The sequence below is a fragment of the Phascolarctos cinereus genome, unplaced genomic scaffold (genome assembly GCF_003287225.1).
Source record: "Phascolarctos cinereus isolate Bilbo 61053 unplaced genomic scaffold, phaCin_HiC Scaffold_2;HRSCAF=192, whole genome shotgun sequence".
Classification (NCBI taxonomy): domain Eukaryota; kingdom Metazoa; phylum Chordata; class Mammalia; order Diprotodontia; family Phascolarctidae; genus Phascolarctos; species Phascolarctos cinereus.
Genome location: NW_027555625.1, coordinates 41,122,200 through 41,148,461, shown reverse-complemented (window position 1 = coordinate 41,148,461; position 26,262 = coordinate 41,122,200). Strand labels below are relative to the sequence as shown.

The following is a 26,262-nucleotide window of genomic DNA, read 5'->3' as shown; positions in this document are numbered from 1 at the left end:
GTCATGTTGCTTATATGTAACAGAGCTAGAATAACAAAGAACTTGGTAAACATACATTAGATTCATAAAATCGCAGCTGATGGGGGCTGCTAGGTAGTGCCCGATGGATAGAGCGCTGGTCTTGGAGTCAGGGACACCTGACTTTGAATTTTGCTTTAAGTACTAGTTGTGTGGCCCTTGGAAAGTAACTTAACTGTACCTCAGTTTCCCCATCTGTAAAATGGGAATAATAATAGTACCTACGTCCCAGGGTTGTTGGGATAAAGTGAGATAATACCTTTAAAGCACTTTGCAAATATTAGCTATCTCTTGCCATTGTTTTGAGGACCAAATGTATACAAAGTGATTTGCAGGTCTTAAAGTGCCACCCAGTACAACCCCCCCCCCATCCTATAGAAGGGACCTTGGGAAAGAGGGAGGTCAAGGGACTTGGTCAAGGTCACAGAGTGAGTGCCAGAGCAAGTCCCAGGTCTCCTCACTGCTTGTCCAACATTCTGGGTGCTGCACAGGGAGCTGTCTTTATTAATAAATAACATTCTGTGGATTGGCTGCTGGTTTCAATTGGCCAAAGTCTTCCTCCAAGTCCACTCTGTGCCAAGGAAGCAAACTGTTCTTAGGCTTTTAACCTGAATACAATCTAAGGATGGAGCTGCTGGGTGGTTTCTAGGACAATGAGTCCCTCTGTGTCCTCGGGGAGCCCTCCAGAAACACACACAAACAGCCACGTCCTATTCCCGGAAACTGCCCGCTCAGGACTCCCGAGCCCCAGCTGCCGCTGTCCCTGCTCTTCACCCGAGATTTGAATGCTCTTTTAATATTCAAACACACTGATCGCTCTCCAGCTCCAGGTTCCTTCCCCAGTAAGAAGACTCCCACTTCCTCTGCGTCTGCTTTGGTCATCCCAACCTAGGAAAGCGAGGTCTCCTCTGAGGACCAGTATTACAAAGGAAACATGCAGAGGTCAATGGCTAGAGCCAGGCCAGCCAAGCACACGGAGACCTCTCTACAACCCCCCCAAACTCGAGCCCTATGCAGCCCCATGCAACAGCCTGAATATACCCTTTGTTGGTTTAAATTAATTAATTTATTTTTACAAGCATTTAACATCTTTCTCTCCCACTGCCTCCTCCCCAAATTGAAAAAGAAAAGAAAAGGAAGACCCTCATAGCATGGATGCACAGTCCAGCAAAACAAATTTCCACATTGGCCACGTTCAAAAATGTATGTCTTCAAATGTATGGACACGACCAAAGTAACTGAACAACAAAAATGTATTTTGCATATGCCAATGTATGTACATGCTATGTCCCTTGAGCACAAGGCCCAGGTCAAGCACCTAGAATTTATTAAGCACATACACAGGATGAACTTTTAAGAGTAACTGGCCTTGCTGATTATGTCTGTAACAGCAGTTCTAAGACTCTTTTCCCCTCCCCCATTTTTGTGATCATTTATTCCACAGTAGCTCTCATACCAGTCGGCCAGTTACCAAAAGCTGTTTTATTTTTCTTAAAAAACTCTCCATTACAGGATTGCTTTTTAGAAACAAAAATTTCACCAGTCCCTGCAGGCTTTCTGTGAAGCAATCAGTTTTGAACTTTGAAGATAAATAATTGCTTATAAATATATACATATATAAATATATGTATATATGCATATGTAAATATATGTATATATACACATATATATGTATATATATCATTCTGCATTTTAAGTCTATTACTTCTATGACTGGAGATGAATACCATCCACACCCTAAATAGAAAGAGTTGGGAAGGAATTTTAGAGCTGAGAGGTACCTATGACTACGGAGGGTCTGAGCTGGGAGTAGCCTTAGAGTACAGAGTGTCAGTTCTGGGAGGGACCTTAAAACACAGAATGTCAGGAGTGGAAGAACCCTTAGAACATAGAAAATCAGGACTGGGAGGACACTTAGAACATAAAAGGTCAGAGCTACGAGGAGTTACTCACTTCTTGTTTTAAGATTCTGCAGCATCAGGATGAAATTGTAATACAAAGGATTCCTTCCATTACCAGCTACAGAGTAGCATGTTCTACATGTAACCTTGTGTTAGAATCCAGCTTCACTCACAATTCAATGACTTATGGGTGCACAATTAAGTTTTTTTGGTTCTCACAACTCTGAGCAGTGCTTGCCCTATAAAAAATAGGGCAAGAGGACTAGGGGAAAGAGAACTAGGCTTGGAAAGAAAGGACTCAGGTTCAAATCCCAGCACAGCTCCTTATTAGATGTAAACTTGAACAAATCATAATCTCTCTGGGCTTTGGGTTTCTCATCTGTAAAATGAGCTAGTTGGACTGGATCAGCTTAAAAGGTCACACTCCTAGCTCTAATAGTCTATATTCTAAAGCTCCTTCCAGCACTGGTACTCTGTGATTCTATAGCTGTAAAATCATCTCTCCCTTAAAGGCTACTCAAGAAATGGGAGAGGAGGGACAGCCTTGGCAGACGGTGCCAACATTGCTTCTACTCCAGGGCCTGGGGCTGCCAGTCAAAAATCCCACGGATAATGTCTCCATGCTATACTTAGAGGCTGTCAACACAGCTTCAGAATCAATAAGGCCACAGGCAGAAGGATCGGGATTATGACTTCCCCGGGCGATCTCTTTGTCCTTCCACTGACTACACAGAGGTTTCCACTCATCAACAAAGAGAATTCGTCCTACTTAGCTCTTGGACCTTTGGAAAACTAGCTTTCCTGGCTTCAGCAGGAGAATACAAATTATGAAGTGGCTGTGTGTGTGTGTGTGTGTGTGTGTGTGTGTGTGTGTGTGTGTGTGTGTGTGTGTGTACTGGGCAAAGTTCTTCAGACCCTTTCCCTGCTTCCTCCCATTTCACACACACAGAAGCCTATGAGAGGGGTCCTTTATTTCAATCTCATTGCTTGAATTCCCTCATGGCCTGGCTGGGGCTAGCTTGATCGAGGTGGGAAAGACCTCATAATTCTTGGGGCTGGGAATTTGCCCACATGATCCCCCTCCCTCCCACCCCATCTGTCCCCATGAGTCAGATAACCTGGGGCCATGGCTCACCCTCCACTGTTACAGAAATCAGCCTTCAAACCAGTTACTGAGGGGGAGGTAGCCTCCATAGCTCTCCTATGATTCTGGTCTGGGAGTGAGGTCAGAGAGATCAGCAGTCAGGGAGACCCAGGGATGATGGCCTAGGATTGTGGATTAAAAGCTGGAATATTATAGAGATCCTCTACTTCTGGTGTTCTTAACCTTTTATGTGTCCCGGACCCCCTTGGCAACAGCCAACCTATGGACCTCTTCTTAGAGCATCATTTTGTTGCCTATATCCATAAGGAAATGCTAAATTTAGAAAGTGGTGAAAATTAAGATGTAATTTTTTTTCCTACCCAAATTCATAGATCCAATGAAATCTGTTCACCAGCTCCAAGGTTAAGAACTTTTGGTCTAGTCTAAACCTCTCACTTTATAGTTGAAGAAACTGAGACCTGGAAAGATTAAGAGATTTACCCCAAGGTCACATAGATAGTAAATGGCCTACCTGGGATTTGAACCCAAGTCTCAGGGTTTGGAGGGTGGCTAGGTGGCGAAGTGGATAGAGGGCTGGGACTGAGTCAGGAAGATTCATCTTCCTGAGTTCAAATCTGGCTTCAGATACTTACTAGCTGTGTGACCCTGGGAAAGTCACTTAACCCTGTTGCCTCAGTTTCCTCAACTGTCAAATCACCTGGAGAAGGAAATGGCAAACCACTCCAGTATCTCTGCCAAGAAAACCCCAAATTGGTCATGAAGAGTTGGAAATGAATGAAAAATAACTGAACAACCATAACAACCCAAGGTCTGGAGCCTTACACTGCCACTTCGAGGTTTTGGTGGCCAGAGAAGGAGTGAAGTGATTTGGTGAGATCCCAGGGACACTGATCCCATTTCAGGTCTCATCACCCTTTGATAATAATGAAAGCTCCCGTTTTTATAGCACTACACAATTTACAAAGTATTTTCCTCACATCAGCTTTTAGGAGGCATAGGTAGTAAAAGAATTAGGATTTTTAGGTAGGGTAGCTGAGCCTCAGAGAAGGGAAGGGACTTGGCTAAGGTCATGCAGCTAGTGACTAGATTTCAGCATCCTCCTGGGCCCTTCCACCTCCATGACCAGCCTTTCTGAAAGCTTACATTTCCTTGTTTGCCCAAAGAGTGAGAGGCTAACACTTGCTTCCTCACCAGCATCTAATGCTGGGAAGTAATAATTGGTTTGAATGCATGAAACACAGAGTGCTTTACAAATGTATTGGTGATGACTTGGAAAAACAAAGATGTCTCCTAGTCCTCCCAAAGGTGATGCTGACACCAGTGGTTCTTCTGGTGAAAAATGCCAAGGAGATGGGGCACCTAGCTGAGTGACAAGGAGGCTGTTTAGGAAAAGGGAAAATTCATTTCAAAATCCTGGGAAGGAAAGGGTTCAGACTAGGAGATTGTTTGTGGCCCAAACTGTCTTGCCCCAACTCTGTGCCTAGCACAGAGCTCCAGATGCAGTAGGACTCAGTAAACATTTGTCTTGTTTCAGTAGACCTTAGGGACGATATTGTCTGGCATCTTCCATTTGGAGAAACCTACCTAGAAAGTGGCTTCCCCAAGGTCCCAAAGCAATTGAGTACTTAGTATAAGCCCCAAGAAGGTTGAATGGAGAGTGGGGGGCTGTTCTGGAGATAGGTAACTGTGGTCTAGTGAAAAAGATGGCAGGTTTTGGGGGTCAAAAGGCCTGAGACCAAATCCTGGTTCTGATACTGCGTGATGCTAGACAAATCCCACCAGTGCCCTGTGCCTTGGTTTGTAAAATGGGAGCCTACTTCACAGGCTGCTTGTGAGGAGAGCTGCTTGTAAATCTTAATTCACTATAGAAAAGCAATATTATGAGGTTGAGAGCTACAAAAGCCCGTAATTTTATGAAAGGAAGAAACCAGAGCCAAGAGGGGGGAAGAGGGTATATTCAAGGTAGTCAGAAACAGAGTTGGTTTCCGAATTCATGTTCTGGGATCACTGATGTAGAGGTGGAAGAGGCCTTAGAGGTCACCTCATCCAAGCCCCTCATTGCAGAAACGGAGGCCTCGGGGTCATGAAATGGCTTAACTAAGGTCCTCACAGGTAGTGTTACTACATTTTACTCACCATGATATTGCCACACCTTCCACATGTTTCCAAGCTCTCAAGACCTTCCCAAGATCTTGGGGCTGATAAATAAGTTATGGAGAAAGCATTCAGCTGGCCCTCACCCAACCATGGAAAAGTGAATTTAAAGAAAAGTTTCTTTCTTTGAGGAAAAAAAAAAGCCATAGTCCCATCTTTGGGACATTTGGAAAATCCTACTAAGAATTACTTGATGAATTTTGAAGCATCTCAGTTCTGGACCCTGGGCAGGGCTCAGGGTTCTGAGAACAGTGTCTGGCACTGGGCAAAGGCAGAAGAAGCAGGATGCTTCTCTAGTAGCCTAGTTTGAGCACAGCCATTACCCACTGGCAGCTGGGAGCCAATTCTGGGGCACAGGTGCTTGCAAAGCTGCTGCTGAGCAATCCCTAAAGGACTCCAGTCTTCTGTGCTGACTAAGGTTAGAGGGTGGGGGTCTGTGACATTTGTGAGCATGGTCTGGGCAGCTAGGGCTCCACAGCCAAGTGCTCAGGCAGGACGGAGTCCACCTCACCAATTTGGGCATCTTGGCAATGCCTTACATTGCATACACACCCAAGCTTGTACAACTGCCTTGTGTATGGAATGGAATGACAGGATTGGGAGCTGGAAGAAGCCCTTTGAGATAATCTGTTCAAATCCCCCCATTTTACAGAAGAAATGAGCCGCAGAGGTGGGAAAGTGGTTTGCTCCAGGTCTAGAGAGACTATGCATCCTTAGTACTTAGCGTTAGCCCAAGAAGGCTGTATGGAGAGTACAAAATTGCTCGGACTCAATTCAATTCAATAAAAATTTATTAAGCACCTACTATGTGCTAGGCACTGTGCTAAGCACTTTAGATGTTAATGCTACCATTTACATAGCCCCATAATAATAGTACCTACCTTACAGGGTTGTTGTGAGGATCAAATGAGATACTATAGTGTCTGGCACATAGTAGGTGCTTAATAAAGACTTGTTCTCCCCTCCTTTTTGAGATTTTTTAAAGCACTTGACATTATTTATTTCAGCAGATCCTTGCAACAGCCCTTTGAGATAGGTGCTCTTCTGATAATAAGAATATGCATATATGATATAATAATAACATGCATTTTACAGATGTAGAAACTGAGGCAGAGAGGTTAAATGAATTCCTCAAGGGACCACTCCAGCTAGAGAGTGCCTAAGGCAAGATTTAAGCTCAGATCTTCCTAACTCCAAGTCCAGTACTTTGTTCCTGGCACATTTGAATTTTCTGAACCTCTTGTGAGGAAGAAGGTAGGGAGAGAGGCATTATTGATGGATGGGGATGTGGGAGTCCCAAGAAAGGAGAATGATTTGCTTAAGACCACACAGCTAAGTCAGGGCTGGAGGACTTAAGTTTCCTGTGAGTAGCTAACTTAAGAATTTAACTTTATTCCCAGGAATTATGAATGTATTGCTTTAAAGGAATGATTTTTTTTAAGCCTTAACATCCCTGGACATAATAAGCAAATGGGTCTGGATCTTGAACCCTTAACCATGGCCCGAATTCTATGGTGGTCTCAGAAAAAGAGATCGGATTCTACCTCATGGCAAAACCCTTTCCCCTGGGACAGAATGCTCAAGGGACAAGCCCCCCCCTCCCCAATCCTTCAGGGAAATGACCACAGTGGAACTTCATTCTGAAAAAAGGGGTTAGGGATGGTGGAATTTGGATCAGCCTGCAGAGTTGAATCATGATTAAGATTACCTGGTATTAATAGTGACCCTTAAGAATTAGGAGGCACCGTCCTCATGTTATATAACTCAAGGATGCCTTAAGACTGAAGTTTCCCTTAACACTGAATCTGTGGGGCCAAGGGAACCTTTGCTTTTTCCTGTCCTAACCCCGAACTGCTGGTACTGCCCCAGAAGGGAGGCTGGGGTAGAGGGATCAGCTGTGGCAAGCCCTGGCCAACCTTATCACCTGGAAGCAGCCAGAGAGGACCTGGGCTAGTCTGAGGTTTGGCCGTTGACAGTTATGAGAATGAACCTTCCTCCCCGAATGCTGCCCCCCACCTGCCTTTCTCTCAGGCAGCTGCACGGTTGGGGCGGGTGGGGGGCGGTGGAGAGTTAGGTAGAGGAGGGGAGGGAGGAAATCCTTGAATTTTGGCAGTAAGCTACTGTACAATTACAATTGAAAAAGCAAGAAGAGAGGCCCAGGGAGCATTTCTTTCTGCTGATTTCCTTTATCATGTGGAGAACTTTGCCTCCCCAGAACAGAAACTTTATTCCTTCCATCCTAAGTCCTTGTTGGGGCTTTTTCATTTTTATTGCCAAAGGGAGGTGTGTCCCCATAGTCCTTCTGGGGACATTTTGCGGAAACCACAACGTTGTCACTTACACACCCTGTCTTGTTATCGCTGGCAGTGATACAATGTTTGCTCTCAGACACATGGGTGGCTTCCATCAATAGTGCCCACACAGCTAGGTACCAATGTTCAGCTGGCATAGAGGATTCTCCTCCCCCCACATCTCCTGCCACCTCTTTCTGTTGACATGTATAGGAAGGACAAACGTGGTAGATCCAAGGGGAGCCAAGAGTGGACCCCAATCCTGGTTTAGGCATTTGCTAATTGGATGACCCTAAACAAATTTCACCTCTTCTTAGGACCTCAGTTTCCCCATACAAAAAGTAATGATAATAAATAATAATAAATATATAAAATACTTTAAAACATATAAAATAATAATAAAATAATGATATTCTGTGACTTAGGAAAAATCATATAACCCGACCTCTATGAGCTGCTATGGGCAGCTAGGTGGTGCAGTGGATACAACACTGGACTTGGAATCAGGAAGATCTGAGTTTAACACTAACTAGCTGTGTGACCCTGGGAAAGTCACTTTACCCCTGTTTGCCTCAGTTTCTCATCTGTAAAATGGGGACACACTGGAGAAGGAAAGGGCAAACCACTCCAGTATCCTTGCCAAGAAAACCCCATGGACTTTGTCCATGGCATCATGAAGCACTGGACAAGACTGAACCACTTCACAGCAACAATTATGGGCTGCAAAATGGGGAAAGGGGGAGGGGGAGGAGATCTGAGTTAATGATCTCTGAATTCCCTTACGTGGTTTGCATTCTGTTCCTGCGAACATCTCTGTAAACATATAATTCTACCTCTCCACCTCCCCCCCACTCAATGAGGCCAGTCCCCAATCAGGGAAGCTCAGGGGCTCCTTTCCCCCAAGAAACAGATGATTCACTCACATTTCCTAGTTTAGAAGCTACTGACCTTAACGGCACCTCACCTGCCCTTCTGCTCCCTCCTCTTAGCCAGACTGGCACCAACGAATTCAGAGCATCTCTCAGGCTTTGAGAATTTGCTATAGTACTCCCCCCTACCCTGAATTCTGGCTAGATTTTGAAGAAGTTCAGAACCTATGCGTCAGTGGGATCAGCCTCCCCATGATGGGTCCTCCCTTCACCCATCCATTCTATCCCACCTCATGCCAAGGGATGGTCATTTAAGAAAAAGGTACCCAAAGTCATCAAGTGGAGTTATCCTGTATCCCTCTATCCCTCCCCACCTCAACCTCCATTCCAGAGTTCTCCAAAACAAAACTGAGGAAAAATTTAACCTCTTAACAAGTAAGATATACCACACCTTACTCTGGAATGATAGAACTCTGCGTAGCCCTGACATCAAGGCTGGCAAGCTTCAGGTGTGCCCAGGTGACTCCCTACCCTTAACCCCCAATTGCTGGATAGGGACCTTTCAGCCCTATGCCCCTTCAACACTGGAAGGTACCTCCCCCCCCCCCAGGCTCCCAGGTGTCTGGGAGTAAATAGAAGAGATGGATCGGATCAAGCAGCCCCGAATCAGTACCTGGTGGTGAGCTGGAGAGACCTCTGCTAAGGCACGAAGAGGATGGGACTTCGGAGAGTGAGCTGTGAGCTGATTTTGAATCACCGTGTGGGTGAGTGGTTGAGGGAGCGGGCACTCTAAGTCACCCTCTTCCCCTGCAGTGGAGGGCAGGCAGCCAGTGAGAAGGGGAGGGTGGGGTATGTGTGTGAGAGTGTGTGGTGATGTGGGGGGGGGGAGGGCGGGTAGCTCCTTTTCCTTGGATCTCATTTGTTCTCCAATGAATGAAGAGAAATGAGTCAGCCAGAAGGGTTTTAGCCTGGCTCAGATGCAAATGAGGAAGGGGGTGGGGTGGAGAGACTGGAGTAGGGAAGCCTGGTGCCCTGGCAAGGATGGAGAGGGGAGGAAGGGACTAAGCTTAGGATGCCTGGGACTCAGAAGGGCTTAGAGCCCTTCTAATCACACTCTGCCTTCCTCCAAACCTCAAACAAATCAGATGCTTAGGATGGAGGCCTGTGAGAGAAACAGTATCCCACGAGAGGCTAAGGTTCTATCATCATTGCTGGCTGGTGCCCACGCTCAGGCATAAGGGAGCAGGTGGAACGTGGGGACCAGAATGGATAAATAAAAGGAAAAAGCAGAGGCTGATAGGTCACTGGATGTAGGACTAAAGGAGACTTCAGAAAAAATCTAGTCCAACCCCTCATTTGACAAGTGAGGAAAGTTTAAGCATCTTGTGAGACCCTTAAGGCTCAGGTCTTCTGACTCCAACTCTTTACTCTTTTTACCATATCCCATAGTTTCACTTCCTTTGCCTTGAGGGTCAAGCCCTGCCTTTCTCAGGAGCTTAGAGAAGCTCGGATGAATGTGCTGACCTCACAGTCCTCAACACCCAAGGAAAGACTAAATTCCAAGAGATATAGAGTCAGGGTGGGAAGGACAGGGCCCCTGTCTTTGGCCCCCAAGTAACCTCTCCCCTTGGTTGTAGGATGAATCCATATGATTCCCAGCCAGAACGCGCTCTTTCCTCATCATATCCTGTGAGTCATCTCTCTGAGACCTAACGTGTTGGCCCTTTAGGGCATATAGAAGGAGTGCCCGGGCTTCAGCCCCTGATCAATAATACCTGTCTTAGACACGCTGGCCCGTCTTAACAGATCATAACATCTAGAACTTGGAGGGACTTAGAGGTCACCCAGTTCAAGCCCTTCATTTTACAGATGACAAAAATGAGGCTCAGAAAGGTTGAATAATTTCTTAAGATCACACAGACAGTAAGTGGCAGATCTGAGATTTGAACTCATATCCTGGGACTCCAAGTGCCTTTCCACTGCACCTGTCACTTAGGCTGATGAAGCTACTTCGCTTTTGATCCAAGCACTTCATGAAGAATATTCATCCACTCAAGGGATAAGGGGCCGAATGTCATGTTCCCTCCTTGGGGGTGGGGAAAAGGGAGATTACATTTTCAATGATAGGCTATATGCCATATTCACATACAGAGCCCAGAATGCAGGTTTCCAAAGATCGAGGATCCTACAGGAGTTTCCTACATAACCCAGGGTTCCTACCAGATCTCAGGCAACCTCATAGGTGGCAGCTATCATCCATTTAACTACCTGACCTAAACCCAAGACGGGCCCTGGACTGAGGGAAGAACGTCTTCAAGGAGCTTCTCCATTTAGTCAAACCCTCCGCCTTAACCCTGCCCCTTTCTGCCAGGGGGCTGTCTGAATTTCACAGATGCAGAATAACTTTCTATCCCTCTGGGATGGGGGTGATGAGATTAAGTCCCATCTGGCAGATGGTGGCACATCAGCTGACCTGGAAATGAATAACAACAGGACATGACAGCTTGCCCCGCCATCCTGGGTTCTTATTGCCAGCCTCCAGTAAGATGCCACAAAGAAAGAAAAACAAAGCTCTTTGGGCAGCAATAACTCCTTCTGGAAACTCATTCATTCCTTCAACAAATATTTCCAAGTAGCTTACTGTGCCCAGCCTTCTCCTAGGTACTGTGGTTTGCTGCCTAGCTTCTGCCCTCAGAGAGCTTATGTTTTGTTAGGAGAATATGACATATACATTACAAGGGGAAGCAGAGGGTGAGGTATGAAGTGCTTTGGGGGGTTCAGAAGGGAATTTTGAGTGTGGGACAGTGGAATGAGGGGAACTGGGGTCCCATCTCAGCTTAGTACTTGTGTGTCCTTGGGAAAGGCACTTAATCTGCATGCCTCAGTAGTAGATTAGATCAGAGAGATAGCTCCTGAGTTAGTTCCCTGCCAGCTCTTAATCTTTGATCATCTGAGGTCCCTTATGGCTATGGCAATTAGGGATGGGCTCCTGGAGTGAGTGAATTTGAGCTCCTGGAACATAGGCAAGAATTAATATATAAAGATATAGAGAAAGACACTCCAGGAAAAGGGAACAGCGTGCACAATGATGGAGCAAGGGAAAAGAATTGAATGTGATCAGAAGATATCCAAGAGTCAGTCTGGTTTGGCTGAAGTCCGTAGGAAAGTTGGGGTGGTGACTCAGGTGAGGTAGATGAGAGCCAGATTGTGGAAGACCTTTAACTCCTGTTGAATTTTAATGCAGAGCTCGAGAGAGGAACACTCAAGAATCCCTGTTGGAGGACTACAGGATTTCAGAGTTAAAAGGGACAAGACCAGCTCCCTCATTGCCCTCTGAGTGAGGGCACTTAGAGCAAGGTTAAGTGTCTTGTCCAAAATTACACAACCAATGAGTAGTGGAAACCAGGACCCAACCCATGTCTTCTAACTCCAGATCTCATCTTCTTTGGACTATACCTTGTGGCCTCCTATATGGACCCATCTTAGCCCCATCCCTAATCTTTCCTATGAGATCAGATTTCTCCCAGATGGCATTTTCATCCCAGCCTGGAGGCTTATTCTTACTCCCTTAGGAGGCTGGGAGGGGAAGCAAAAGGGTGTTCCTAACTGAAGGAGTTGATGAGTTCAGCTTGGTTATGCAACAAATCTAATGAAAAAGATCTGATGGTTTTAGAGGACCACAAGTTTAATATGAAATAGCAATGTAATATGATGGCCAATAAAACTCTTGTGATTTTAGGCTGCATTGAGAGGAAATCCATCCAAGATTAGGAAAGTGATTATATGCTGCCTAGGGCAGACTATACCAGAACATCACGTTCTGTCCTTGGTGCCATATTTTAGGAAGAAAATTGACAAGCTGGGTAAGTGTTCAGAGAATAGAAACCAGAGTGAGGAGAATACTTGAGATCATGCCATAGGAGGGTCAGTTGAATGAACTGGGAGCATATGTTTTGGAGAAGAAAAATAGATACCATTTATATAACACTCTAAGCTTTACAAAGCGTTTTATAAATATCTCATTTGACCCTCACAACAACCTTGGGAGGTAGGTGCTATTATTATCCTCAATTTGCAGATGAGGAAACTGAGGCTTAGAGAAGTTAGATGACTTGCCTAGGGTCATACAGCTGGTAAGCATGTAAGGATTTGACCTCAGGTTTTTCTGACTCCAAGTCCAGACCTTCTTTCTGTCCACTACTACAGTCAACAACCTTAGTTTTCCTTTTCTCAGGAGAAGAGATTTGGGATAGTGTACATTACAGCCCCTTTCAGATATGTGAAAGGCTGTCTTGTGAAAGAGGGATTAGATTTGTTTTGTGCAGTCCCTGAGGGCAGATCTAGGAGCAATGGGGCAGAAGGGGCAAGGAGACAGACTGAGGCTTGATGTAAGGAAAAACTTGGTACCAAGGAGAGCCGCTGGCAAGTAGAGTGAGCAGCCTTGGGAAGCAATGGGCTTCCTTCCTCCTCACTTGGTCTTCCACCAAAAGCTGGATGAAGCCTTGTTGGCCATGGAGTAGATCAACTGATGGCAAGTTGTATTGGATGGCCCCTCCAGCTCTGTGGTCCTGGGATGCTACTGAGCCCTAACCTCTAGAGGTGTTAATTTGTGGTATCAGCTTGTTCCATTATGACTTTTAATTCCCGTGGGAAAACAAGCTGGTTTAGACAACACACCCCTCCCAAAAGCAAGGCAATTGTCAACACCCCCAAAGCCTATGCCAAGGTCCTTGATAACAATGCCGTCCCCCTCTCCCCCGTCCCCCATCCTCTCTCCAGGATTCAGACTCTTTGAAGGGCCCAGCGAGATGTGATCAGCTGACAGTCTGTATACCCTCATGACTCAGCCACCCTCACAAAGAGCACAGTGTGCCTGATGCCAGCCTCCTCCTTCCCCCCACAAACCAGCACAGAACTTGGGAGCCAGAAGCAGAAAAAGGGGACCCCCTCCAGGGAGATGGTCAGCAGTAGCAGAGGTACTGATGAGAGTCAGGAAGACACGGACAAAAGCTGAGTTCCATCTTTTTCTAATGGAATTGCGGGATGGGAGAGGGAGGTATTTAAACAGCTCTGTTGGAACCAGTTTAAATGCTGAAGGAAGAAGCAGAGGTAGCTTGGCAAAAGACCAGTGTTCGGTCTGATTTGCCAGGGCCCTTATTTGGTGCTCTGGAGCAAGCCTCAGCTCTGGTTGGTTCCTTCAAAGGGAGGGGCTGCCCCTAATCATCTACCTGGGTTTACCTGTAGTAAATTAAAGTAAAGTAGTAAAGTAATTAATTCTTTTAAAAAAAATACAGTTGACTCCATCTGCAGTTGGGAAGACTGGAAACTCTTCCCGGAGTCTGGACACACATGCCCTGCCTTAACCGATCCCTCCCACACCCACAGAGGATGCCTTCTGAGAGGCCGTTGCCCCCTGGCATCTGTAGCCAAGCAGGACTTGTGCCCCAGTATTCCATTAAACCACTCTCATTGTCTCTGGACACACAGGCCTGCCATTCCCACCATGGAGAATTCCCATGCTCCTCTTTCTGGCTGGTCCCTGCTACAAGATCAATTCTTGTTCTTCTCTGATGACCCCCACCCAACACTAGTTGTTTCCTCATGATGCCAATTCAACTCCACGAGCATTGTAAGGGCATAGATAGAGAAAAAATGAAAATAGCACCTGCCTGCCCTGAAGAAGCTTACAGTTTACTGGGGAGAAACAACATATATACAGATGGGAAGCAGCAAGATGTATAAAAAGTAAATATGGAGCTACCGAGGCAGGGAGTGCTAATGATTGGGAGGGTCAGGGAAGGTCTATGCTAGGAGTTGACCTCTGAGATGGGCCTTGAATGAACCTAAGATAGCAAGAGAGAGAAGTGTTCCCTTTAACCTAATAAAACCTGTATGTATAGGGCACTTTCCTCACAACAGCCCTGTGAAGGAGTATGAGTATTGGCATGCCCATTTTATAGATGAGGAAGCAGAGGCTCAGAGAGGTTAAGGAGTTCCCCCATGGTTACACAGCCAATCAGCATCAGAGCCAAATTCCAAGGCAATCACCCTGTTTCCAGGTACAATGCTCTTTTCCTACATCCTGCAGGATTGATGAGGCAGGGAGGCTCCATTCTGGGCACCTGTTGCATTTGCATCTATTGCTTGGGGCTAATGGGAAGGTGGACCCCCTTTTCTTTGGTGCTCTGGTCAGGGCCCTGCTAAGGACGAGTCAAGGGCATTTTCGATGCTAGAAGTAACAGGGTGACTTCCTGGCTGCTGCCCTCCCCTACTGCCTGCTTTTGTCTCTCCCACACTTCTCTCCAAGGCCAGAGTTTGTTCAGAGGCCTGGAGTCCCTCCCTGAAATCTATGGCACGCAGCCTCCTACCTTCCCTCTTCCCTCCCTCAGGGGCCAAGCCCATGACATAATGTCTAGAAACTTGTCTTTGGAGGATAACTCCCAAGCACTACCCCACCTCATCCAGAGCCCCCTTTCCCATTGAGGTAGCCGCCTCCCAACAGAGGAACTGGGAGTTTGGAAAAAACCACCTGGTCCTATGAGGTTGGGGAGGCAGGTGCTGTAAATACCTCAGCAGAAGACAGGAATCATGGTCATATGAGCCGAGGAAATGTCTATGGACTAAAACAAGGGGATGCCATCTGGGCCAAACTTCTGTCTCCTACCCTTCTGCTGGCTCCCTCTTGGTCCTCTCTTAAAATGAAATTCCCCTGTGAAGAGTAGCATTGGAACCCCAACATTCTGTGTGAATGAGGACCCTGTGACTAGTAAGGAGCTATTCTGAAAGGGAGGGTTATTCTTCAGGGAGGCTGCCCATAGAATGGGCTCTGGAATTGGAGTCACAGAGCTTGGGCTCAAATCCCAGTTTTATTCCCTACTTGCTATGTGAGCTTGGGCAAGTCCCTCGGCCTTGATTTCCTCATCTGTAAAGAGAAAGCACTAAACTAGGTGGTCTTCACAGGTCCCTCCCAGCTCTGGACCCTGCAGTTCTGAATCAACTTCTATTAGAATGTGAATTAACATTTATTCTAGACTACAGATACTATATGAGGGACACCAGGGGTGGTCAGAAGAGGAAAAGTGCAGAGGACTCCTAGGGACACATCCTGGTTTCTAGAGCTGGGGAGTTAGAGAGAACTCTGGTCTAGCCTCCTGCCTTCATGCAAGGAAGAGATTGCTCATTATTATTTCACCAGAGGTCCAAGGTCTACATAATGGAAAAACTGGATCCAGATTCTAGTCCTCCTGCTTCCTGGCACCAAACAATAGTTGTTCCGTGAAAGACAGAGGAAGGGTATTTGAAGCTTCCCTCTATGTCCCAAGTAAAATAAAACTAGCTCTAAAAAGCTATAGCTGGAGGTGGGGAGTAGGGGTGGAGAGGAGTTTCAGGGGGAGGCCATGAAGAGGACAATCCATTTATGGGTACAGCCTTATTGGGAGAAAGGGTGGTCTGGACCTTGTTTCCTTGAGACTGGAGGAAGGCAGCCTTGGTAGAGGGGTGCCATGGCAACAGGACCTCCAGGATGGCAAGTTGCACATGGTTTCAGGGTGAGGCTCAGGGTCAGTGACTGCCCAGGGCAAGAAATGCACCCTCCTACTCCCATGAGGAAGAACCCCCGTCACCCTGCGCTGTTTATGACTTTGATTCCTTGAATTCTACTCAATTCCAGCTCACATTCCCATTAAGGTTTACCAAACACTTAGCTCACAACCCCATGAGGTAGGTAGTGCAAGTATTATTTCTAACCATTCTCTAGGCGAGGACACATGTGTAATAGAGAGCCAGCCTCCAACTAAGGGGGAGCTAGATTCAAGTCTGGACTCTTTCAATGACTGGCAGGCGTCACCCTGCACAAGTCACTTGCCCTTGATTCTTAGGCAGCTCTCTCTATAAATTTCAGAGCTCGTGCCAATCTGCAACAGTGAAGGGACTTTTTCCCATCTGGGAGTTTCCTATACCAATGAAATCCCAGGGATGGTCCAAAAAAAACAACAACAGGATGAAGAAACTGAGGCTGAAAAGACTTACTCAGAGTCACTTAGCTATTAACAATATAATCACAGTGCTCATAATCTCCAAGTGGCAGAGACAAGAATGATAGTACTAGCTAGCATCTGTAAACCCTCTGTATATGTGTCATCTCATTTGACCCTCACAACAATATTGGCAGATGGGTGCTATTATTGCACCCATTTAACAGATGAGGAAGCTGAGGCTGGGAGTGGTGAAGTTCCTTGTCTAGGATTCCACAGCTGATAAGTGTCTGGAGGTAGAATCTGAACTCAGGTCTTCCTGACTTAAGCCCAGTGCTTTTACCGGGACACCACTTTCCTGCCAAGACTTGAACCCAGATAGTCTAAGCCTAAAACCCAGGCTCTCTCTATCACCCCATAAGATAGGTCTTCTATTTAGCTCCAGATTATAGTCTGGAGCCATAAAGTCTAAGGCTTAAGGGGTCATATTCAGTTTTAGATACAAGCCAGTGACCCAGCCAGGCCTTCTTTCTCCCATTTGAATGGGGGCTTTTTCCACTACAATATACCTTTCCATAGCACCTCCATCACTTCATGGCCTTTCCCAAGCTCCCTTGACCTTCAGCCAAAATACTGTCCACCCTCCTCTTCTCCATTCTCCTGATCTCCCCACCCCCAGTCAAAATTAAAAAGCTTTCCCTGAAGGCACCTGCAGCCCGGATCCAAGACCAACCCACTCCCCACCTCCTATGCCCCCTGCCCTCCTTTTTTCTGGTAAGCATCTGTGCCCGCCTGATTCTCTCATTCCCAAAGGCCCAGGGGGCTCAGTCAGTTAATGATTCCATTATTTGCACAGGCTGCGGCTGCCAGCTGTGATGCCTGGGTCCTCATTAGTGAGGGGAGTCCAATTAGCAACAGCTGAGGCTCTGCCATGGCTGGCTTTGTGCACCCTCACGTGTGCCCCATCCCCCTTCCTTAGCCATAGAGGCAAAAGATAAAGGGGTAGACCAAGGTCCCCAGGGGAGGCAGAAACACACTTCAGTGGCTGACCGTCTCTGCGCCCATTGGATGATATTAGTATAAGTGGCAATTAATGGGTTTCCCTAAAGGCTCAGAGGAGGACCTGGAAAACAACAGCAAACTTAAAATTCACGGTGGGGGAAGGGGAAACAAGGACAGTGGCAAAATAAGAGAATGCCAGCCAGGATGATGCACAGTGGGGAATTGTGCTCTTCTTAGTAGCCCAGGTTCCCCACTGAGCCTTCCAGTTACACTTGCAACTGATAATAGTCCCAAACTAACAAACAAAAAAGCCCTGACGATATCCTTGAGAATTCAGGAAATAAATTAGCATCATCGGTAAAGTCATTGCCCACAATTGTCCCGCCTTACACTGATTTGTAAAAATGTGAGAGCATTGTTTTGAAAAGGAGTTGCTATACCAAAGACTCACATATCCACGAATGAAAAGCTTTTTAAAATTAGCGAAAGAAATCAAAAACTGGCAGAAGAATTTATCATCCCCATTATCCTATGTGCACCAAGGATGCTTGCAGTGAGCCTACAGGAGGTGAGCTTCCATCCCAACATTTCCATTCCATCACAAAAAGTCATTATATCCACCTGCACAATAGTTCTTCATACGTTTAACATAAAAGAGTAATAGCAAGGTAGGAACTTGTCCTGGACTCCATCAAAAATATGAGAAGAATGAAGTGATTATAATAATAAATCACCTTTACATAGCACATTACATTTTACAGAGCTCTTCTCTCCCAAAGGCTTGTTAGGAAGGTTTGAGGAGCTAGAGATAGGGATCGGAGGTGTGATTCTGCTGGAAGGGGGAACTTCTGGCCGAGGAAATTCCTTTGACTAATGTAGACGGCCACTTCTCTATACATGTCCACTAGGCATAGTGGATTGTGTGCTGGACTGGGAGCATGGAGGAGGGTGGGCTCATATCCTGCCCCTGCCCCTTCCTAGATTAACCTCTCTGAGCCTCACTCCCTTCATCTGTAAAATGAGGGCATTAGACTAGATGACTTCTGAGGTCCTTTCCAACTCTAAATCTACGACTTAAGAGTCTTAGAAAGTTATCTGGGATACTAAGATATTAAGTGACTCCAGTCACATAGCCAGTACATGCTAGAGGCAAGATTTAGAACCAGGCAGGTCTTCATGGCTTTTAACTTTAAAAATTTTATTCCATATCTATTTAACACATAACACCAAGTATGATGATGATGGATGATTTGGAGGAAATCAGGGCTAAGTGACTTGCCCAGGTTCACACAGCTAGTAAAAGTGTCTTAGGCCAGATTTGAACTCAGGTCCTCCTGACCGGCCTGTGCTCTATAACACCAAGCATTGAAGTCAACTCCTCCCTCTCTCCCTCTCCCTCATGCCACAAATCCAATCAATTGCCAGATCTTGTCATTTCTACCCCACGACATCTCTCCCATCCTTTGCAGTCTCTGTGCTCTGTGCTCAGGGCAGCCCTCACCAGCTTTCGCCTGGATCACTGCAATAGCCTCCAGTTTGGGCTCCCCGTCTCAAGCATCTCCCTTCTCCAATCCAGCCTCCACTTTGCTGTCAAAGTGACGTTCTAAAGCAGCAGTTCTCAAAGTGTGGTCTGAGAACTCTCGGGGGGCTCCCTGACGCCCTTTCAGGGGTCTATGATGTCAAAATTATTTTGATTATATTCAAATACTTAATTTCTAATACTATATAAATAGTGTATCTCTATAACTATAAATTATATAACTTACATATAGTATATTATTATATAACCTCACTATACATTGTATATATAGCCTGTATATGGTGTATATATAACCTATATGCTATATAATCTATATATAGCATATATAACCTATACATAGTATATATAACCTGGCTGGATGGTTGCTGTCCTTCATTCCTGAAGAGGACCAAAATGACATCACTACCCTAGAGTCAAGGTACAGTGTGTCCAACTGTGACTGATCAGACCAACATGAGCCTGGAATGTTCTACACCACAGGTCGGGCACAGATAGTCCACGTGAACATTTGGGGTGGATTCTCCAAATCTGTGCATCTCGCATTTCTTTTGAGCTGTTTCAATTCTGCTTTGCTCACAGAGCCCAGCACCTTCTCTGATGAGGGCACGCCATGCTGAGCGGTCCTGTGCCGGAGTCTCCCATGTCACATAATCAGTTCCAAATTTCTTAAGAGAGACCTTGAGAGTGTCCTTGTATTGCTTCTTCTGACCACTATGTGAATGCTTGCCCTGAGTGAGCTCTCCATAGAATAGGCTTTTTGGCAAGTGTACGTTTCGCATTTGAACAACGGGGCCAGCCCATTGGAGTTGTGCTCTCTGAAGTAGAGTTTGAATGCTTGGCAGTTTAATTCGAGAAAGGACCTCATTGTTTGGTATCTTGTCCTACCAAGTGATCTTTGGACTCTTCTTAAGATATGATGTGTGTGTATGTACATACATATGTATGTATGTATGTATGTATGCATGCATGTGTGTGTATATATAGATATATGTGTGTGTGTATAATATATATGCTATATAACTTCCATATACTATATAACCTATATAGCATATATAACCCATATACTACAGAATCTATATATAGCATATATAATCTATATGCTATAGACATATACTATATAACCTATATATAGTATATATGCCCTATATACTATATATACCATATAACCTATATACTGTAGAAACTCTACATAATATAACATAGCCCATATACTATATAACATATATTGATATAAGAAACTCCCAATAAGGAAATCTCCTCTTGATTTGGGCTTTCAGTCATGTCCGACTCTTTGTGAACCTATTTGGGATTTTCTTGGCAAAGATACCAGAGTGGTTTTCCATTTCCTTCTCCAGCTCATTTTACAGATGAAGAAACTGAGGCAAACAGGGGTAAATGACTTGCTCAGGGTAACGCAGATAGTAAATGTCTGAGCCTGGGTTTGAACTCAGGAAGATGAGTCTTGACTCCAGGCCTAGTGATCTGTGTGCTATGGATCACCTAGCTGTTTTTATAGATGAAGAGATGCGAGACCGAAGCTCCCGATATCCCATTGACCATCTCAGCGCAGATGATTCCTGAATGCACACACATCCAGGCCCGGTTTCTCTCCTGAGCTCCAGTCCTACATCAGTGGTGGCCTTTTAGACTTTTCCAATCAGATGTCCCATGGGCATCTCAAATTTAATATGTACAAGACAGAACCCATTATTCCCGTTTCCTCTTCCCAGCCTATTACAGTTAAGGGCTCCATCATCTTTCCAGTCACTTCGACTCACAACCTTGGTGTCATCATCGAATCCTCACATTGCTGTAACCTGCCATTTCTGCCTTCACAACGTCTCTTGTATACATCCCCTTCTCCCTACTTCTACAGCCACAACCCTGGTTCAATCCTTCCTCATTTCCTAGTTGGGCTATTACAATATCCTCCTAACTGGTCTTCCTGACTCCCATCTCTCCCCATTCTAATTTCTCCTTCACTCAGCTACCAAGGAGATTTTTCTAAGGCACATATCCATCCAAGTCACTTTCCCTCCTTGGGAGCTCCAGTGGTTCTCCATTATCTCTAGGATCAACTAGGAACACCTTTGTTTGGCTTGTAAATTTGGCTCCATAAGCTTTTCCTTGGCCCCATCCTCCCTTTCCAGTTTTCTTGTGTGATGGACGCTCTTCCATCACTCTCTGTTTCAGCAACACTGGCAAGTCCTCATGGGGCACTCCATGCCCTGAGTGCCTCCCATGGCTGGAATGCTCTCCCCTCAACTCTGCTTCTCACTTCCCTTGACTTCCTTCAAGACCACCTACTCCAAGAGGCTTCTCTCCATTTTCCCAGATGCCTCCCCCTACAATTGACTTTTTTCTGCTCCTTATATATCTTAATGTGTTTAATTCATTACCTGTTGTCTTCCCCATTAGACTGTAAGCTCCTTGAGGGCAGGGCATACTCTTGCCTTTCTTTGTATCCACTACCTAGCCCAGTACCTAGCACTTCATGATTGTTCAATAAATGCTTGTTGACAGAAGCAAACACTTCTGAGGAGGGATGGGGTCAAAAGAGAGAATAAATGGGGGGCGGACAGGATGAAGGGAAATATACTTAGCTTTTCACAACATGACTACTATGGAAGTATTTTGCTTGACTACATATGTATACCTGTATCGAGTTGCTTGTCTTTTCAATGAGGGTGGGTGGGGAGGGAGGAAGGGAGAAAATTTGGAACCCAAAGTTTCAAAATCACATGTTAAAAAAATTGTTTTCACATGCAACTGGGAAATAAGAAATAGAGGAAATGGGGTATAGAAATCTATTCTGCCCTATAGGAAAATAGAAGGGGAAGGACATAAGAAAAGGGAGGGAGAGAGAGAAGGGAGGGCAGATTAGGGGAAGGGGTATTCAGAATGCATGCCATCTTGGGGTGGGGGGAGAGATGAGATGGGGAGAAAATTTGGAGCTCAAAATCTTGAGGAAGTGAATGTTGAAAACTAAAAATAAATAAATAAATAGATAGATAGATAGATAACTAAATAAATAAATAAGCGAATAAATAAATAAATAACTCATAAAAAAATGACCGCTTGTTGACTTGACCAGGATTAGAACCCAAGCCCTCTGGTTCCAACTAAATCCAGAATGTTTCCCATAATACTGTAATGCCCACACCTTAGAGCTGGCAGAGCCATGGAGTCTCCATACTCTGCAGACCTCTTTCCTACCTACTCCCTTGCACCTTTGGTGTGATTTTCAATGAGGAACACCGAAGCTAGGAAAGCTTTAGACTTCCCCTACAAGGGTCCCTCAAGCTGCCCTAAAGCAGCCCCTGAAGTCTAGAGACTGAAACGCTGGTTACTGGTTACCAGCAGTCTGTTTGTCTGAGGCAACCTCTTGCTCCCTATATAAACAAACCCAGCCAAACAGGCCTGAACAAACCGGTTCCCTGGGAGTGACTCCCAAAGGCTCTTAGTCTATCTTCCCAATCAGCAAAGGAAAAGATCTGAAGGAAAGCAATGGGGAGCCGAGGCTCATTGCCACACGAGAGCAGGGCTTTCTAGGAAGGTGGCGATTCTGCACTGTTTTTCCCTGCTTGGTCCCATTAAAATGAAAACAGCCACTTTCATATCTACAATCCCTTATTAGTTTGCACATGCCATTTCTAGGCCCTATTCCTCTGAGGTCTACAGGTTTTACTGCTCTGGCTCTCCAGGCTAAGAGCAAGTGCATCATTCCCATTTTACAGATGAAGAAACTGAGACCAACGAATTCAAATTACCAGTCCAGCCCTCTCCACTACATGAGGCTTCATCGGAGTTAAGTTCCTTCTCCTGGAGAAGCCAAGCCAGTTTAGGGCACTGCCTTAGGGGGATTTCTCCAGACTAAACTGCTCTAACAGGAAAAATGAATTCTCTCCTCTGATACTGTCAGCTAGACGCTTTACAGCAGTTTGCACTCCTGAGCCGCACATTTGGGAAACTCATGTATTCCACCTGCCTTTCCCTTAGCCTACCAGGGCTGCTACAGTTGACTGGCTGGGACAACCCAGACACTGAGAGAAAGGGCCCTTCCAAACACTCCATGCTGAATCGAGATCAAGGGACGGGAAATAAAGCTTCATTTGTTTCTGTCTTCCCTGAAGCACCTTGGGTAACATCAGGGCTCCCCTTGCTACTTAAAACAGGTTGAGGGCAGTGGTTCGAAAGTGTTCCATTCAGAGCCACAGGTTAGATCCTGGCCTGGCTATGAGCTGCCTACTTTAGCAAGGTGGTACAGCAGACAGACAGAGAAAGGGAGTTAGGATCAGAAGCCTTTGATTCAAATCCTGACTCAGACACACTATCTGTGGGACGAGGCATAGGATACCTTTTTTCTCTCTCTGGGCCTCCATTCTTTCCTCTGTAAAGTGAAGGGATTATATCTCTATGGTCCCAGCACTAAGTTGATGAGCCTTTTTCCTGGGCCTCAGTTTACTCATCTGTAAAGTGAGAGACTTGGGCCAGAAAATTTCCACTGTTCCTTCTAGCTCTAAATCCTGGACTCCCATATGGGCTAGCTACTTCAGGCTTCTGAGAACTCTCTGGATGGAGGAGGGAGATAGGATGCCCAGGTTACCCTTCCTCTCCATCTCGACCCTTCGCCCTGCTCCCTCACACCAAACGATTTAAATATATTACCTCCTAGGCTGTCTGCTCCACAGAACACCCCTGCCACCACCTCCTCGATCTCCTCCAGCAGCTGTGTCTAGATCACAACCGTCCACTGTAGGCTTGTCTCAGGTGTAAGAGGGCCCCAGGTGAGGCTCCGCCCTTCCTGGCTTCTATTCCAGACTAATATGCCCTTGCCTACATGTATCAGGCTGGCTTTAGTCGGTGGGGGTGGGGCTGGTGCCAGCCGGAAACTGAACTCTCTTGCCCTGCCCACCAGCTGCTGCAGGGGGAGGGGATGGCCAGAGCATGGCCAGAGCCCAGGCCAGACGCTGGATACAGGCTCCAATAAATGCTGCAGGAGACTCAAGCCCTAACCTGAAATCTGAGCCTCGAAGGGTCCAGCCAGTACTCAATGGGTACAGAGCCCTGCAGGGTGCGGGGAATGGATGTTCTGCCCTTGAACTTGAAATCTGAGGAACAAGGCAGGAGAGGCGCTGGGAGAGATTGAAAGTGTGCAGAGCTTGGAGATGGAGACAGTCCTAAGCCGAGGTTTTTTCATTTATTCTTTTCTAAATGGTCTCTGCATCTTTGTATTCATTGTCTCCCAGTTCTTTGAAAGAGGGAATCTTTTCAACTATCGTACTTGCATCCCCAGCACCTAGCAAGTGCTTGGTGTTTAGTAAGTGTCTATTGTTAATTAATAATAATAATAATAATAATAATAATAATAATAATAATAATAATAGCTAGCTCTTACACAGTGCTTTAAGATTTGCAAAGCCCTTCACAAATATTACCTCATTTGATCCCCACAATAACCTTAGGAAGTAGGTGCTATTGTTAGCCCCATTTTACAGCTGAGGAAACTGAGGCAGACAGAGGTTAAGTGACCCAGCCAGTGGCACACAGACTAATAAGTGTCTGAAGCAGGATTTGAACCCTTCTTCCTGACTCCAAGTTCAGATCTCCATTCACAAATGTTAATTGATTGATTTATCTTCCTCATCACCATCACCATTAGCCCTTTTCTGTTCAGTCTTTTTTCAGTTGTGTCTGACTCCTGGTGACCCCATCTAAGATACTGGAGTGGTCTGTCTTTCCCTCTCCAGCTCATTTTCTGGATGAGGAAACTGAGACAAATAGGCTTAAGTGACTTGCTAGTAAGAGTCTGAAGCCAGATTTGAACTCACAAAGATGAGTCTTCCCTAACTCCAGACCCAGTGCTCTATCCTCTGCACCACCCAGCTGCCCCATTAGTACTTTAAGGTTGGCAAAGAACTTTAGACACCTTGTCTCATTTCATCTTCTCAACACCCCTGGGAGGTAGGTACCATTAATATTATTATTCCCATATTACAGAGGAGTAAACTGAATTTCAGAGGTTAAGCGAAAATGATTTGGTGCTTTTAGTGGACAGCAAACTCAGTATTAGTCAACAGTGTTTCGTGGCAGTCAGACCGCCATTTTTGACTGCATTAAGAGAGGCATGGCTTCCGAGAATAGGGAAGCCCCCTGTACTCTGCCCTGGTCAAAGCACCCCTGGAGTACGATACTCCGTTCTGGGATGGGGAGGGACACTGTTTAAGGAAGACCTGCAATGATGACCTGGAGAGCATCCAGCGGAGAGTAATCAGGACAGTGAAGGGGCTGGAATCTGGGACAAAAGAGGATGAGATGAAGAACTGGGGATGATTAGCCTGGAGAAGGAAAGCCTAAGATGAGGAGTGGGGAGGGGAGCATGATGACAGAGAAGGGAGTCACAAGGGAACCCAGAGGGCAGAGCCAGAAGAGGGGTGGAAATTGAGAAGAAACAGCTATATGTTCGATGTCAGGGGGGAAACCCTCACAACTTCCTAACGATTGAGCTGTCCCAAAGTGAAATGGATTGCTTTAGCAAGGAAGGAAGCCTTTACAAATGTTACCTCATTTGGTCCTCATGACAACCTGGGGGGCTTCTAGGTGGCGCTGCAGTGGATAGAGAGCCCAGCCTGGAGCTTTCCTGGGTTCAAATATGACCTCAGATCATCTGGGGCCATCTCCAGCTGTCTTGCTCTGTATCTTGGATTCAGATGGCTGCAGACGAGGAAGTGAGGCTAGTGACTTTGCACAATCCTGCTTCACTCAAATCCGATTCACTTGCAAGTCAAGATGCCACCTTCCTGATGTCATTGGTCCTCTTTGAGAATGAAGGGCAAACAACAGCAACAGCTGGCCTCAGATACTTACTAGCTATATGACCCTGTTTGCCTCAGTTTCCTCATCTGTAAAATGAGCTAGAAAAGGAACTGGCAAACCACTCTAAGAAAACCCCAAACAGGGTCATGAAGAGTTGGATACAATTGAAACAACTGAATGACAACCCTGAAGTAGGTGTTATTATTATCACCTCCATTTTACAGTTGAGGAAACTGAGGCAGATAGAGCTTAAGTGGCTTGCTCACGGCCACACAGTTCATATGTGAGGCTGGATTTGAGCTCAGATCTTTTTGGCTCCAGGCCCAGCACTCTATCCTCTGTGCCATGTGGTTGCCTCTATAGCTAAGAGGTAGATGCAGCATAGTTGTGTGAACAGGGGAATGAACTTACAGTTGGGAAGACCTGGGTTCAAATCCCTGCTTCAGATTCTTACTTGCTGTGTAGCCATGGGCAATTCCCCTAAACGCTACCTGCCTCAGTTTCTTCAACTGTAAAATGAATTGGATTGGGTTTGCTGGTCTCCAGGTTCCTTTCCAATCCTAATTCGTCAGTCCAATGGACCTCCTAGGTGG

The 26,262-nt window shown here is 45.8% G+C and overlaps 1 protein-coding gene across 1 annotated transcript in view; it reads right to left on the bottom strand.

Annotated features, from left to right (window-relative positions):
• Positions 1-23,670, bottom strand: part of ADGRG1 (adhesion G protein-coupled receptor G1) — a 75,728-nt gene extending 52,058 nt beyond the window's left edge. Inside the window, 1 exon segment of the mRNA XM_078149335.1 lies at positions 23,522-23,670. The gene's annotated coding sequence lies outside the window, so the exon portion shown is untranslated.
• Between the last annotated feature and the right edge of the window lie 2,592 nt (positions 23,671-26,262).